This window comes from Periplaneta americana, chromosome 15 (assembly GCF_040183065.1).
Source record: "Periplaneta americana isolate PAMFEO1 chromosome 15, P.americana_PAMFEO1_priV1, whole genome shotgun sequence".
Lineage (NCBI taxonomy): Eukaryota > Metazoa > Arthropoda > Insecta > Blattodea > Blattidae > Periplaneta > Periplaneta americana.
Genome location: NC_091131.1, coordinates 72,225,961 through 72,241,497, shown reverse-complemented (window position 1 = coordinate 72,241,497; position 15,537 = coordinate 72,225,961). Strand labels below are relative to the sequence as shown.

Genomic DNA, 15,537 nt, shown 5'->3' with positions numbered 1-15,537 from the left:
AAATGTTTAGAAAGAATGAAAATTATTTAAAAAAATGGTTGCTAGTTAAACAATTACAGCGCAGAGCAGACGGTAAGGTTCATGCCGGCACATGCAACTGCTTTGCTGCTAGAGACCGGCAAATCAGACAAGACTCACGCCCATACCTGCTTGCCGTCAGGCTTGGGTTCCGGTGACGCTACAAAGCAAGTTAACTTCTAAGACTGAATCCATTGAGCCCGGGTTTCATAGGTTCAGTCCAGGCGGGACCCAAGAAAGCCTGCCTGTTTGCTCGTATTATAACGTAGAATGACTTGCATTCACGGAAGCCAGTCTGCGCTGGTTAAGATGAAACAGTACTAGTTTGAAATCTAAGTTCGTTGGCTATTTAATCACTTCAAAAAATCTTTATCTTATGGTCCAACACGGCAGATAATTCTTGATTAAAGAAACACAGTTTTACGATTTATTACGCTACAGAATTCATAAAATAATAAGACAATATTATACATTTCATATTCCTGCAAAGTGTCTCTGACTCAACAAAATAGTAACATTTCGTAACTTGTGACTAGTTGAGAATATAGAAAAATATTTCATTTTAACTTTTTCCTTATCAACAATTAAAAGCCTCATGAATACCTGTAAAATGTATAAAAGTTTTTCGTTCTTCAGAATATTGATTTGTTATTTAACTTCTGAGGGACAGATTTCTTTTTATTTATGAAGCTGAAAATTTGAATAGTTTGCATTAAATTTATATTACTACGATGAAAAGGAAAGTGCAAGTAATTTATAATAACTGTTGGCATTTAATGGATATTATGTTGACGAGAAAGAGAAGAGAAGAGAAGAGAAGAGAAGAGAAGAGAAGAGAAGAGAAGAGAAGAGAAGAGAAGAGAAGAGAAGAGAAGAGAAGAGAAGAGAAGAGATATTGGTAACAATTATTATGAATATCAACAACTATTATAGAAAAATATTTCATTTTAACTTTTTCCTTATCAACAATTAAAAGCCTCATGAATACCTGTAAAATGTATAAAAGTTTTTGGCCAGAATATTGATTTGCTATTTAACTTCTGAGGGACGGACTTCTTTTTATTTATGAAGCTGAAAGTTTTAATGGTTAGCATTAAATTTATATTACTACGATGAAAAGGAAAGTGCAAGTAATTTATAATAATTGTTGGCATTTAATAGATATTATGTTGACGAGAAATAGTTTTCTTTGTCTTTATTAACGGTACGTTTCAGAAGACAACAAATTAAGTTTTCAGTAGTTTGTCTATATCTGTAGGCTTCATGTCAGGTTTGAATGACTTGGTTCATATTTATCATGCATCTGAAAGCAGCACAGTCTGGCGCAGGTCGGCGGAACCAAACAGTCCTTTCGGGCCACTCTTAGGATTGTTTGGGAGTCACGTGCAACCACACTGCTTGCCTGCTTGTGAGGGAAGGTTGGAGGCGGGCGAACGAGACGAAGCGTAAACCCGCTCACGGACGTAAACAATCATTGGCAAGCCTGATACTGTCCGTTACTCAGGAGAAGACGAGCGGAAAAAATGTGAAAAATGTTATGTTTTATTTAACGACGCTCGCAACTGCAGAGGTTATATCAGCGTCGCCGGGTGTGCCGGAATTTTGTCCCGCAGGAGTTCTTATACATGCCAGTAAATCTACTGACATGAGCCTGTCGCATTTAAGCACACTTAAATGCCATCGACCTGGCCCGGGATCGAACCCGCAACCTTGGGAATAGAAGACCAGCGCTATACCAACTTGCCAACCAGGTCGACAAAAAAAAATGTGACGTTCTTGACTATCGCTGTTGATTATTATAAACATCGCTCAGATAAGACATTTTGCCTGTCTCTGGTTGCTGCCTTCGTCTACACGTGGAGAACCCAAAACGAGGTGAAAGCAACTCATTAATTAAAATCAATAAATTTTTCTCATAAGATTCAAAGAATATAGAAGACACAACTGCAGGAAGTTCACTCATAACAGAAATGAAATCTCATTTCGCTATTTATTTATTTATTTATTTATTTATTTATACATACCGGGTGGTTGTTCAACACGATCGACATATTCCTTCCTCGCCTCCTATAATAACTTTTGTACTTAGATTTTCTTCATAAAATTAGAAATAGGAAAGCGAAAAGCAGTGATGCATATTTTTTTACTCATATGATATAGGCTACGTAAACCATATATATCCAATATTTTCAAGACTATTGCCTGCACAGTTACATTTAAACTTTATTTATAAATCATTGTTGATTTTATACTTGTTTAATGCCTGTAAGAATTGGTCGTGATATCTGAAGTAGCTAACATAGTTCACACAAGTAAAATAATCAACAACTCTAGCAAATAAGCTCTCATATCAATATGGGAATAAATTACTCCTTGTAATGCTAATTTTACTGTAATATAATAGGCCATGGATTATGTAAGAAAGTGACAACCTTCTGTTTTCATTGCATAACGAGTGACGTCATAGTTTACAGAAAACAAACCTTTCATGTCAAAGCGTTACAACTTTTCCTTCGTTGTAGGTCGAGTTTAGAGTTTTCAAGTCGAAATGATAGCGGCATGATGACATAATATACAACACGCAGAACGACTTCTGAGTATGTGAAACAAATATTACAAATTTAATGTATTGATTGTTCCTACTTCTTCACTGTGTTATTACTGTAAGTACCTAGACTATACTGTACATTAATTAGTCTTAATTGAATTCAATTTGGTTTTGTACGAAACACGCTTAACACTAAAGAATTATATTTTAATTACTGAAATATGTATTACCATTATTCACTTTATTCATAAATGTCCGTCAAATGATTACTACGCTGTGTGCACAAGCAGACATCACACTTTGTGCAAATACACCTCGCTTTTGTACCTTTTGTTTCAGGGCAGCATGAACAGCACTTCAACATCCTGGTTTAATTTACCGATATGTGATGCATGTGTATTAGATCGGGGGCGTATCTTTCCAAACAACATGTCAATTACCCTGAAAGAGATTTATGCGTTGTTGCCCCTGCTGAATGTGGCATTTCAGCAGATCTAATTGAAAAGTATTTCAAGAGCTTTCAATGAACAGTGGAAAACATTCCAGAGGTGTTCTTGCTTCTGTGGAAATTTCTATTACTTCCAGTACGCGTATAAAAATGTTGTGACTACTGCGTGTCTTTACATTAATATGAGAAGACCTCTCTTTTTTCTTGTGATGTCTAAATAACATTTCTATATATTATCAAAATAATTATAAAAATAATAATTATACCATAGGCCTACGCTGTAAGTACATTTTATTTCCTTTGACATCTTCAACTTTAGGTTCCGTGTTTGGTCACTTATAGCATTGGTAGTCAACAGTGGACTCGAATATGTAGACCTAGAGGTACATGTATGTACGAGATGCGTTTGAAAAGTTCGTGGCCTGACACATAAATGGCATTGAAAACGTGTCAACAATGCCGCCATTGTTAGCGGCCATTTTATATTAGTTCAAGCGCAAAAAAAAAAAAGGAAATTTTTGTTGACTACATTGCGTAGTTTAATTTTGAAGTTAGTGCGCCAAACAGATTGGCAAAATGGAAAATATCGAACATTGTGCTGGTATGTAATATTTCGTAAAAAAAAAAAAAAAAAAAAAAAAAAAAAAAAAAAAAAAAAAAAAAAGGGTTGAGTTTAACAGAAATTAAAGTAGACACGGATGCTATACGGGAAGATTTCGCTCCAGCGTTGTTTTTTTTTTTTGTCAAAAAATCCTAGTTTAAAAATAATCTGATCGTCTGTGTAAAACAAAGTGCTTAAAACTGTATCTGCATTTAATCTAATTCCATCATTAAAATCCTTTCTTCTTATCCTTACCAAGTCATCTGTATACAAATTAAAGAGAGTAGTGGACAAACTGCAACCTTGTCGGACACCTTGGTTTATATTAATTTCACTTTAAATAATTAATTATTCCATTTCGAGGGTATCAGAACTTTATCTGCTTCTAAGTTCCATGACACATTGCGGGCCTCGTTGGTTGTGTGGTCACCACAGTGCAGGTTTACCGCAACAGGACAACATATGACAAGTTAAATTAATATCTTCCAATGTCCACTCCGGGAATCGAACTACGGGCCGCTTGGATGGAAAGCGCAAACATCATCCACAGAGCAAGGCGGCGAATAATAATAATAATAATAATCCGTGGCGCTACAGCCTATGAAGGGCCCAGACCGACCAGCCGGTCGCTGGCCCCACATGATGAAGCAGAGGTGGACGATCATTCAACCAGAATGGAGGTATCGTGTGGATTAGCACGATGATCCTCCCCTGGCCGTTATAGCTGGCTTTCGTAACCGGATTGTGCTACCTATCGTAGCTCTCCAAGTGCATCGTTATGCTGGGTGGGCACCGGTCCCATACACTGACCGAAATTTCATGAGAAAATTTCTTCCCCCATGGGACTCGAACCAGCGCGCATTCCGTAACGCGAGTTCTAGGCAGGATGCCTTAGACCACGACGCCACGGCGCGGGACGACAGCGCTCCATTACAGTATTATAATTAGCATTTTTTCGTACAATGCATTCTGAGAACACAATGCCCGTCTGGGTCAGTGCATTACGCGGAATAGCGCCTGGGTAGCATAGTGTGAGGAATTGGTTACGGACGGATTGCACCGACTGTAGAGGAAACTGTGGTTACCCTCGGCGAGCAATCCTTTATACGAGTTCAGGATGTGGTTCTTCGAATAATGACTCATGGCAGATGAACCAAGATGTGCTGCGTACAACGACACCGACACACGCACTTCTCGTTCGGATCCCGAGATCCATTATATCCACTGAAGGCCTTTCATTTATTGTGCACAAAAATAGCGGTGGAGGAGGAAGGAGAAAGAAAACTGCCATGTGTTACTTAAGGGGAAACGTTATGCATCACCAGCTACGGATTATATTTGGATGTAAAGAGTGCAGTATAATATATTGTACAACGTACATTATCTCCTATTCATCTATAGCCGTATACGATTTGTAACATCATCAGCATCGAAGATTACAGTACGATTATTTAGTCCTGATAGTCGCCGGAGATCTGCGCATGGGACAGGCGAGTCCATTTAGTTACGCCAAGGGGTGTTTGGGTTTTTCACTCGCTTGCCTTTACCGACCGTTCGCCCTATCTCTACTCCGGAACTTTCCCCACTCCTCCTATTACTTCCCCTCTTTTGCGTCCCTGAGCTGTCAGGACTAAATAATCGGTCAGTACATACTGCTCCGCTTCCAATTATTGAATTTGTCACTGAAAATCTTTTAGGACCTCCAAATTATTTATATTTTCTTATTATATCAAGTATAAAAGAAAGTGTTGTGACGACACAAAAAAAAAAAAATCGATCACGAAAATTTCGCGGTAATACAAGTTTTTAGAGCCGAATTTTTGGTGTCTGGCATTTCGCCTGTGTACAGCAATTTCTACTAATATACCGAACGGATTTTGTTCATATTCATTACTTACAAATCCATGTATCCGGGAATTATGGACGTGAAAAGATAATTTTAGTGAATTAAAAAAATATCAGGTCTTTATTTGAAATGAAATACTGTTCACATAATATCGATTTAACGTCGACTCTTACGACTGATTATCTTTTTCATTTTGCTTCTCACAGGAGATGAACTGGTAAATTAAATTATTTAGGCGGTATATCCCCAAAAATTGTTCATGTCAAAGGAATTATTATTATGTAAGAAATAATTATTTCAAATTTAAATACTCTTCATGTAAACCTAAAATGTTTGTACTTAAAAATATCCATAGGAATTGTTTTGTAAAGTTAACTTAGCTCTATTCAATTCGAAAAAAGAGCAAAATATAGACCTACTTACATTTTCAGTGAAAGTAATTAGCACCTATAGACACAATTATACTCCCCCCAGAAAAAAAAGCCTTTAGGCCTATATTAATATACATTTACTAAGACTTATTGACGATAAGTTATATAGCCTTAGACCTCCTTTATAAACCAAAAGCATAAGCGATTACCATGGGAAAAAAATATGCTGTCTGAGAAATAACAATTACTCCACGTTTGGTCATAAAATAAATTAGGTCCGAAAAAAAAAAATATATATAGTATTAGTCGGTGAGAAAGTACCTATTTTTTATTGAAAAGACTGTCCGGCAGACAGACAGACAGACAGACAGACAGACAGACAGACAGACAGACTAGTTCTTTCGTTCCTTCTGATTGGATATTGGTCGCGAGGCTCTCTAGGACAAACTGCTTGTCATTTGAAAAGCGCACTAGATAGACTACAAGAACAAGATGAACTAGATAGACTAGACAAACAGACAAGATAGGCTAGAATTCAGCGGTACACAACCCGCGGCCCGATAGTAAAGTTGTAAACTTAAAATTAAAAAAAAAAAAGTTGAACTAATTTCTATTATTAATTACTATAAATTACAGTAATCACGAATTAGTAAGACATTTATGAAAATTATTTATTATTGGAGTATGCCTGCGGCCCTCCAAAACAACATTTTTTTTTAAATATTGGCCCGCAGTATTCATAGGGTTGAGTACCCCTGCGCTAGATACACTAGACTGGACGGGACGGGACGGGACAGACAGACAGGGCTATTATATGGTGCACAAATAATTAAATTATGGAGAATTAAGAGAATGCTGACTGATCAACTGGAAAGACCCAGGGAAATCCAGATTGCAGCAGTGATTCTGTGTTTTCCAAGGTCACGAACTCTAAAGACTTTTTTTTCTGAACCAACGAGTGCGAGGCCCTACTTGCACAAATCCGGACTACACAAAAGATAGTGAGTGCTTTCTATAGTTGCGAGGTGTGCTATATAAACCACTCACTATCTCTGGTGTAGTCCGGATTGTGCGAGACGGGCCACGCACCTCGCATGCGTCGGTTCAGAAAAACCAAGGCTTTAACTCGGCCACGCGAACAGAAAAGCCTACTCGATAACCCTGCGCTATGGTCATTCAGGGATAAATTTATACTTTGGAAGGTTTTACAAGTTCTTTCAGCAACAAAGCTTTAATATCTAGCTGCCTGCGACCTGGTATTACAAAGAAATAACTCATGGAGCATATATTTCTTGAAGCTCTACATCCCGGAAATTCCACACCTCGACAGTATTCACTGAATACCACTACTGAGAAAGTGGAAAAGCCGTGTTTGCAGAGCAGGGAAATAGTTCGACATCTTTCTTAAAATTATGGAACTTAGAAGCAGGTAAAGTTTCAATGGCCTCGAAATAAAATACCACTAATTATTTAAAATTAAAATTAGACAAGGTTGCAGCACAGTCTAGTATATACAGTCACGAAGCTCAATACGTAGTAAATATGCATCCATAGATAGTTGCTAACCACTAGGATCGCTACTATCGTCTCATCACAGTCAATGGTCAATGCGAAATAATACCTACACAGTCTATTGTTCGTAATACCCTCATAAACTCAAGCTTCGTGACTGTATATACGAGACTGTGGTTGCAGTTTGTGCGCTACTCTCTTTAATTTGTATGCAGATGACTTGGCAAGGATATGAAGAAAAGATCTTAATGATGAAATTAGATTAAACGCAGATACAGTTTAAGCACTTTGTTTCACACAGATGCCCAGATTATTAAACCAGGATTTTTTTTGACAAAGTAGCTCACGGCTTCATTAGAGCTTCTTTTACTGTTTCCCCAGAGACATTATTATCGAGCTGAAAGCAAGAAATGGTAAGTTTGTTTCAATATACTGTACACTGTAAATAATATTAAATTCTCTTCGTAGAAGTTTTTATGAACCCGACAATGCGACTGCATTTTTTATTTCTTTCAAGTACTTGTTTTATCGTCCATCCGGTAGCAACAGCATCAACCAAGGATCATAATTGGTAAAAATGGTTGTAGTAGAAAGGCAATCCAGTGGCGAATTATTTGAAAACAGTGTACTGTATTTTCTTCACTGTAGTAAATATTTCGCTTAACTTGGAAAAATAGACCGAAAATTTTCGGAAACACGAAGGTTATCTTGTACCGAACAAGTTAAATGATTTTTTTTTTCTGTACAATTGCTACATAACTACTTGCAAACTTTAATTTAGGTGCAACTGTTGTGTTAATGAAATAATCTTCATCGTATTGAGCACACTAGTCCACCAACAGTAGATTATACGCTATTACGCTACGTGTGAGGAAAGTGTATTACAATAGAATCGAGAAACATTGGGGGGGGGGGGGTAAACGAGACGCAGTCCAGTTTTTTTCTATTTCCGAGATTCTGTTGTGCACTAACATACAAGTAGCGCATGCTATATTTAGCACAATGATTGTAGTTTAAATTTAAATACATATATATATTGTACATAGTGTTCTGCCTAATGGCAGGTCTTTCACTGCAAACCAGCATTCTCCAATCTTTATTTTCTGCCTTTCTCTTAAATTTAAATAAATTAATTTTATAATACTACACGAAAATATAAAATGTATCATTTCAATGCATTAAAAACTGACTGTGTGTAATATTCTGTAGGCCAATCTATGTATCCTACGTTGATATAGTAATGTGTAAATTAAATGAAATTTAAATAAGGCATTTAGATGTAAAACATTCGTTAACAATGTTATTAATAAATAATCACGGCAATACAAATGGTGCTATAGGACCTTTGGTTTGTACTGACTCATCTGAACGTTGATTTCGTTCTATCAGCTACTAACAGCTGACCTTGAGACCTAAGTTACGTATAACTGACATACCTTACAGAGAGACAAATCAATAGGTACTTTATTTCCTTGCGTAACTCTAATACGTTCAAATAATAAACTTAATATAAAGAAGCAATTGAAACAAAACTGCAGGGAGGTAATGAATAAATATAAAACAAAATCATTAATTTTTGTTAAAAGATTTAATAATTGTTTAAACAAATTCCATCATGGTCAATACACAAGTGTTAATGAATATTCTTCAATACCCGAAAATAAAAAAGTAAATGTGGCGTTGAAGTTTGGTTGCGATTCATTAGTGCCTCAAAAATCGAAAATAAGATATGACAAGGTATACAGTACTTTCACACAGCTAATTCAGAAAAAGGATAATTAATCAGAAACTATTAGTACCGGTAGCTTATTTTGTGCAAAGGGAAAGGAACAGTACCTACCATACGTTTCAATCTTCTGGAAGTGTGTAGGCCGTGTATTCAGAACTTCGGAACCATGTCTGAACAACGATATTAATACTGCCCAATTTCATAAATAAATTTAAAGAATAAAAGTGTTGGACATAAATAATTGAAGTTCCTTACGATTATGGTTAAAGCAACTGTGATTGTAGGAATTGCTAGGTCTTGTAGGCGGAATTAACTTACAAATATGAACATAGATGAAATTGAAGACAAGGGTTCAATTTTTGGTTGTTAATGTAGCAATATGAAAGCAAACATTCATAGAAATTTTACAATTACTGGTAAGCTTAATGAGGAAGTACAGTACATTTTCTTGAAATTTTAGAAATTTTTAGAAATTCAAGCTGAGACTTAAAGATAGAAAAATCCGTCAATCATTTCACAGAGTTCGTAATGACAAGTGTGTAGATCAAAATGCTGATATAAATATTATGAGACGATTGCTTGAAATCATTGGCAAATTTTTTAACCTAGAAGTCCCTACTTCATACACGGGACATGTCTTTCAAATAACGTCGGTATCAGATACTGGAGTTGAAATTCTACAGTTAGAACAATTATTGGGACATAAGCAGCTTACTGTACGAATTGTGAGTTGGACCGAGAGAGCTTCACATCTTGCATAATACCTTGAGACTTAAGTTACGTATAACTGACCTACCTTACAGAGAGACAAATCAATAGGTACTTTATTTCGTTGCGTAACTCTAATACGTTCAAATAATAAACTTAATATAAATAAGCAATTGAAACAAAACTGCAGGGAGGTAATGAATAAATATGAAACTAAATTAATAATTTTTGTTAAAAGATTTAATAATTGTTTAAACTAATTCCACCATGGTCAATACACAAGTGTTAATGAATATTCTTCAATACCCGAAAATAAAAAAGTAAATGTGGCGTTGAAGTTTGGTTGCGATTCATTAGTGCCTCAAAAATCGAAAATAAGATATGACAAAGTATACAGTACTTTGATACAATGGCTAATTCAGAAAAAAGGATAATTAATCAGAAACTATTAGTACCGGTAGCTTATTTTGAGCAAAGGGAAAGGAATAGTACCTACCATACGTTTCAATCTTCTGGAAGTATGTAGGCCGAGTATTCAGAACTTCGGAACAATGTCTGAACAACGATATTAATACTGCCTAATTTCATAAATAAATTTAAAGAATAAAAGTGTTTGACATAAATCTTTAAGCCCTAAGTTTTCACGAAAGAAGATATGAAGTAATGTTTAATTGAAGTTCCTTACGATTATGATTAAAGCAACTATGATTGTAGGAATTGCTAGGTCTTGTAGGCGGGATTAACTTACGAACATGAACATAGATGAAATTGAAGACAGGGGTTCAATTTTTGACTGTTAATGTAGCAAATTCGAAAGCAAACATTCATAGGAATTTTACAATTACTGATAAGCTAAATGAGGAAGTACAGTACATTTTCTTGAAATTTTAGAAATTTTAGCTGAGATCTAAAGATAGAAAAATCCGTCAATCATTTCACAGAGTTCGTAATGACAAATGTGTAGATCAAAATGTTGATATAAATATTATGAGACGATTGCCTGAAATCAATGGAAAATTTTTTTTAACCTACAAATTTTTATTTTATTTTTTTTTTTAATTTTTCAACCTTCACACACGGGACACGCCTTTCAAATATCGTCGGTGCCAGATACTGGAGTTGAAATTCTACAGGTAAAACAATTATTGGGACATTTAGCAGCTTACTGTATGAATTGTGAGTTTGAGCGAGAGAGTTTCACATCTTGTATAATCATGCATTGAAAACATTGAACGGGCTTATTTAGATATTAACATTTAGCATGTTTTAAAGAATCAATATTTTGTCACTTGTGAAGGCAAGTTTGCACTTTCATTCGTATCACAAACAGTGCAAAATAACACAGTTACATCACTTTAACACACATCTCTATTCCCGCTCACGTCAGATTCAAGTTAAACTAGAGAATCTACCTAACGCATCTTTCCATTTATAATCGGTTATTGAACGACCTGTATGAATTGCGGGGTTCTCTAGCGTCGGTGGAATTGCTAGTAGCAAAATAATTTATTAGCGAGATGGGGGCGAGAATTCGTCATGGATTACCTGATATTCGCATTACAGTTGGGAAAACACTGACAAATACAGGGCTATATCTTCGGATTAAAGGTCTAGAACCGGACACACCGCTTGCTCCCCCTTCCAAGACTGGAGTTCGATGGTACTGGCGTAAAAGACAAATCACTTTACTAGGTATAGGAGGGAAGAAAAGTAGTTCATCCATTTATGTAAACTAGGAAATATCGCAATTTTGAGTTTGATAATTTTCATTAGGTTTTTGTTTAATCAAAATACAGTACTGTATTAACACTTAGTGATTTTACTCACGAATTGAACTATCCATTCAGACCTATTAATTATGCAGTGTATATTGTACTGTTACAGCACATTAGCGTACAATATAGAGAATGAAGTTAAATTGAAAAATAATCATAATAGCCTATGGATATTTAAACCAGGGGCGTATTTTGCGGGCTACCGGGGCTACCGGCGGTAGCCCAAGGAAATTACAAAAGAAAAAGTTTATAATATAACATAATGTAATAATTTTGTATTATTAGTTTTACCATAGTAATTAAAATTAAAGTAATTGTTAGATATATTTTGTGTAATAATAGGGTCAGCGGTAGCCCAAATTCTTTAACCAGTATACGCCTCTGATTTAAACACATTTTTGAAAATGGTGGCCATTCATTTCGATATAGGCTTCAGTTCTTTTGTGCATATTATCGCACTATAGACTACTGTACCTAATCCCAATTACCAGTTTCGTCCTTCGTACGAATAACTCATGTTGAAATAATTCTATACCTGCTCTATAAAAGAGTACCTTACGTACTGTAAATTTAATCTTCACTTCTGCCCGATCCGAAAAGATAAAATTACTCAGAAATGCTACCTACTGTCTGTTCAAGTGGTTTTGTCGCAGGGTCGTAGAAAGGGGAGGGGGAAGTCACGTGACAGTTAATTACTTAACGAGGCCCTTTTATTTATTTTAAACAGTTGTATAATATTACGTAGACGTCCAATTCCTAACAGAAATTAATGTTTCCAGAAAAGAGGTAAGACAGCCCAGCTACTAGACTTTACAGAGGGGCGAACAGAAGCAGGTGGGGGAAACCGGGATGCGACGTAGGCAAACGGACGACAGTATCTGTGCGAAAATATGATTCAATGTTGAAAGCGCATTCGTCACTGGAAAATGCGAACATATTTCTGGAACGTACTATACTCACTAACTCAGTACTGCATACGCGGCCTCGGTTCTGTGTGGAGGACGGTTGGAGTTTACTAGTAGAGGGGGTGGGAGTGAAGTACATTCATAAACTCAGGTACAATAAAAATTGAAGTAAAAATAAAATGATGTCCCTGTATAATCAGATAACAATCTCCAAGCAAGATTCAAATCCACGACCAGGCGTAGCTTTAGATCAGGAGACCAGCTCCTTAACGGTGGCCTGACACACCAAACTTATCATTAATATTTACTGCAGAAGACTGAAAAGTGAGAATAAAAAATTCTGTTTACAGAAAGTTTCATCATTAAAAACTGAGGGAGAAAATAAAAATCGCATTCTCATATATGCAAATTGTTAATAACATATTATAAGAAATGAATTTATTTATCAGAAAATAGGTAAAACATATATTTAAGTATAAATAACAGGTGCAAGGAAAATTATACATTGGCTCTACTTCCTTATTACGGCGAACAGAGGTAAGTATAAATTTGGGACAAGTGTAACCCAATGCCATCAAACGCAAAAAATACGAGTTTGTAAACTGGCGCCAATTGTCGAATGTTCATGCCACTAGAAGCTACTTCACATATTATATTCGTCAGTGGAAATATTTTCGTGCCCAAAATACAAACTTCTGATTCTATATGTCCTTCGATTCTTTCAATTTGTCTTAAGCAATAGTTATTAGGAACATAAAGAATGCTTTTTATTTAGTATGTGATCATTTGTCATTTAAATATCTGCAATGTACTAAATGCCCAAAATATAAAATTCTCGTTCTAATTATAGGCTTATGTCTTTTGATTCTTTCAATTTGATTTTGAGAACATGTTGAACCGACTAGTCACGTATGTAACTAATGTATTAAACTATGTAAAATCCTTCATTGACTGTCACAAACTTTGTTAAATCACTTTTTGTATGTGAATAACAAAATAAATTAAATATTAACAAGGAATACTTTCGCTCTTTCAGTCATCATCAGATTGTATTAGAAAAAATAACTCTTCATAAATGTTAATAAGTATATGATATTGAACAATTACCTTGAAAGTCTAGTAAAAGAGCGTAGTTGAGACAATTGAACATCTAAAATTATAATGTAATAAAAAACTGATGATTTATAATAATTGTGGAAGGCAATATACGTACGATGTGACTGAAATGTGGTTATGAATACAACACCAATATGTAGTGGGTTCCAATGTGGCCAGTAAAATGGTACAGTCACTGATGTGCGGTTTGGAAACGTGTTCTGTGAACGTAAGTAAGTAAAGTTATTGGAATATTAAAATGAAAAGGACTCCAGGCAAACTTTATCGGCTACTTCTAGCTCGCATTGAATTTCGACGCTGAATAAAGTCTGCTGTTGAAAGCGTCGCTAAATAAAATGCCACCACCACCACCAGTACTATTACTATATATCAGTAACATAACAGTCCATTTCTTATACTTTTACACCATATTTAGAGCTTAGCTTCTGTCTTCCTTTCTTACGTTACTTAATAGCTTTTTTCTTTATTATAAATTACAATTTTTCAGTAAAACAGTAAACTTCGGATTGAGACAAGTGGCCAACAAGCTTGGAGCTCACGTAACTATTTACTGTCTCGAGAATTCTTACAAAGACGCGATGTTCTATACTTTTTAATATTTATCTTCCAAACATCCCCTTGATTAAACATCGCTATCAGCGGCTGGTTGTTAGTTGAATGGCTTACATTATGAAAATTATTAGATTATGTTACTGTTATGACTAGAGACGAGAATTTCATGCACTACAAAATCCCAAAATATGCATGCATTCATGCACTATCAAACATGCACGATCAAGCGAAAAATACATTAAAAAATGCACTTTCATTTTTGTTCAAAATTTTTTATTTCTATTTCTATTTTTTTTTTTGCACAGTTAACAATTAACAACATTTCTAAATTAGTTTCTGTGAGGTTCCTGAGCTTGTCAGTCAATATGTTTTTGTAAGCAGACAATAACTTCTCTACATCGTAAGAAGGTATGCGTGCAAACTTGAATGAGCATTTTTCTGTCATTGAGTTTTTTTTTTCTTTTCCTTCTTCTATCCTGATTCCTGAAGCTAAAATAAGGGACGTAAAAATTGAGGAACTGAGGTGTCCACTCAAAACCATTAAAACATGCATTTAAACTGAATATAATGTATTATTATATGCATGACTGAGCTAAAAATTGCTTAAATATGCATTATGTATGTTTTTATCCCCAAAAAGGCCAAAACATGCAAATATGCACGGAAAAAGTACACATATTTGGAACCGGAAAGTAATGAAATGGATAAATATTAAGTTTGAGCTATGTCCTATGTTCCTATAAAAACATGCATTTGCATGAAATTCTTTTTCTTGTTAATATATTAATGTGACCTAACCCGATCGCCCCAGGACTATAGCATAGCTCTTTCACCGCTCATAAAAAGACAATCCTGTTGCATTGTTCTACACACTTCTGCAAGCTCCAAAGTGGCTGAAGATAGGACTTATATCAGAAAAGGAGGATTTTCCACAAAACAAGAAGACATGACAACGTGAGATGACGCTTATTTTTAATACCTTTATGGAAAAAGGAGAATTCTTAGTAGTAGTATACAATGAAACTTGTGTAGAACTGCTAATGATCATTAATTAAGTTAACCACTTAATCGTACAGATTATAAATAAATGTATACCTTTTTAATTTCCTGACTGTTGGTAGACTACTTCTCTAATGATCCAATTTGTTTGAGGAAGGAAAATAATGTTGTTTCTCATTCAGTAGTAAATACTGGTGAAATTCACACAAGATAGATGTCGAAATTTCTTTCCGTTGCTTCTAAAGAAGAATTTAGTGCAGTCGCTCTTGATGCCTCATTTTGATTACTGTGACACTCTACACTGACCTTAACATGAGACTGACAGACAGACTACGGCGTGTTCATAATGCATGCGTTCGATTTATTTGCAACGTCCGTAAATCTGACCGTATCACACCTTCACTAAATA

The 15,537-nt window shown here is 35.3% G+C and overlaps 1 long non-coding RNA gene across 2 annotated transcripts in view; it reads left to right on the top strand.

The window, feature by feature from the left end:
• LOC138715131 (uncharacterized) overlaps positions 1 to 15,537 on the top strand; it is a 144,120-nt gene that overhangs the window by 94,834 nt on the left and 33,749 nt on the right. Inside the window, exon 1 of one of the 2 annotated variants that reach the window (XR_011336160.1) lies at positions 6,910 to 7,261. The exons of the other annotated variant lie outside the window; for it this stretch is intronic. This is a non-coding gene — a long non-coding RNA (uncharacterized lncRNA). Of the gene's footprint in view, positions 1 to 6,909; positions 7,262 to 15,537 lie in introns of those variants that run through there. 2 annotated transcript variants of the gene reach the window in all.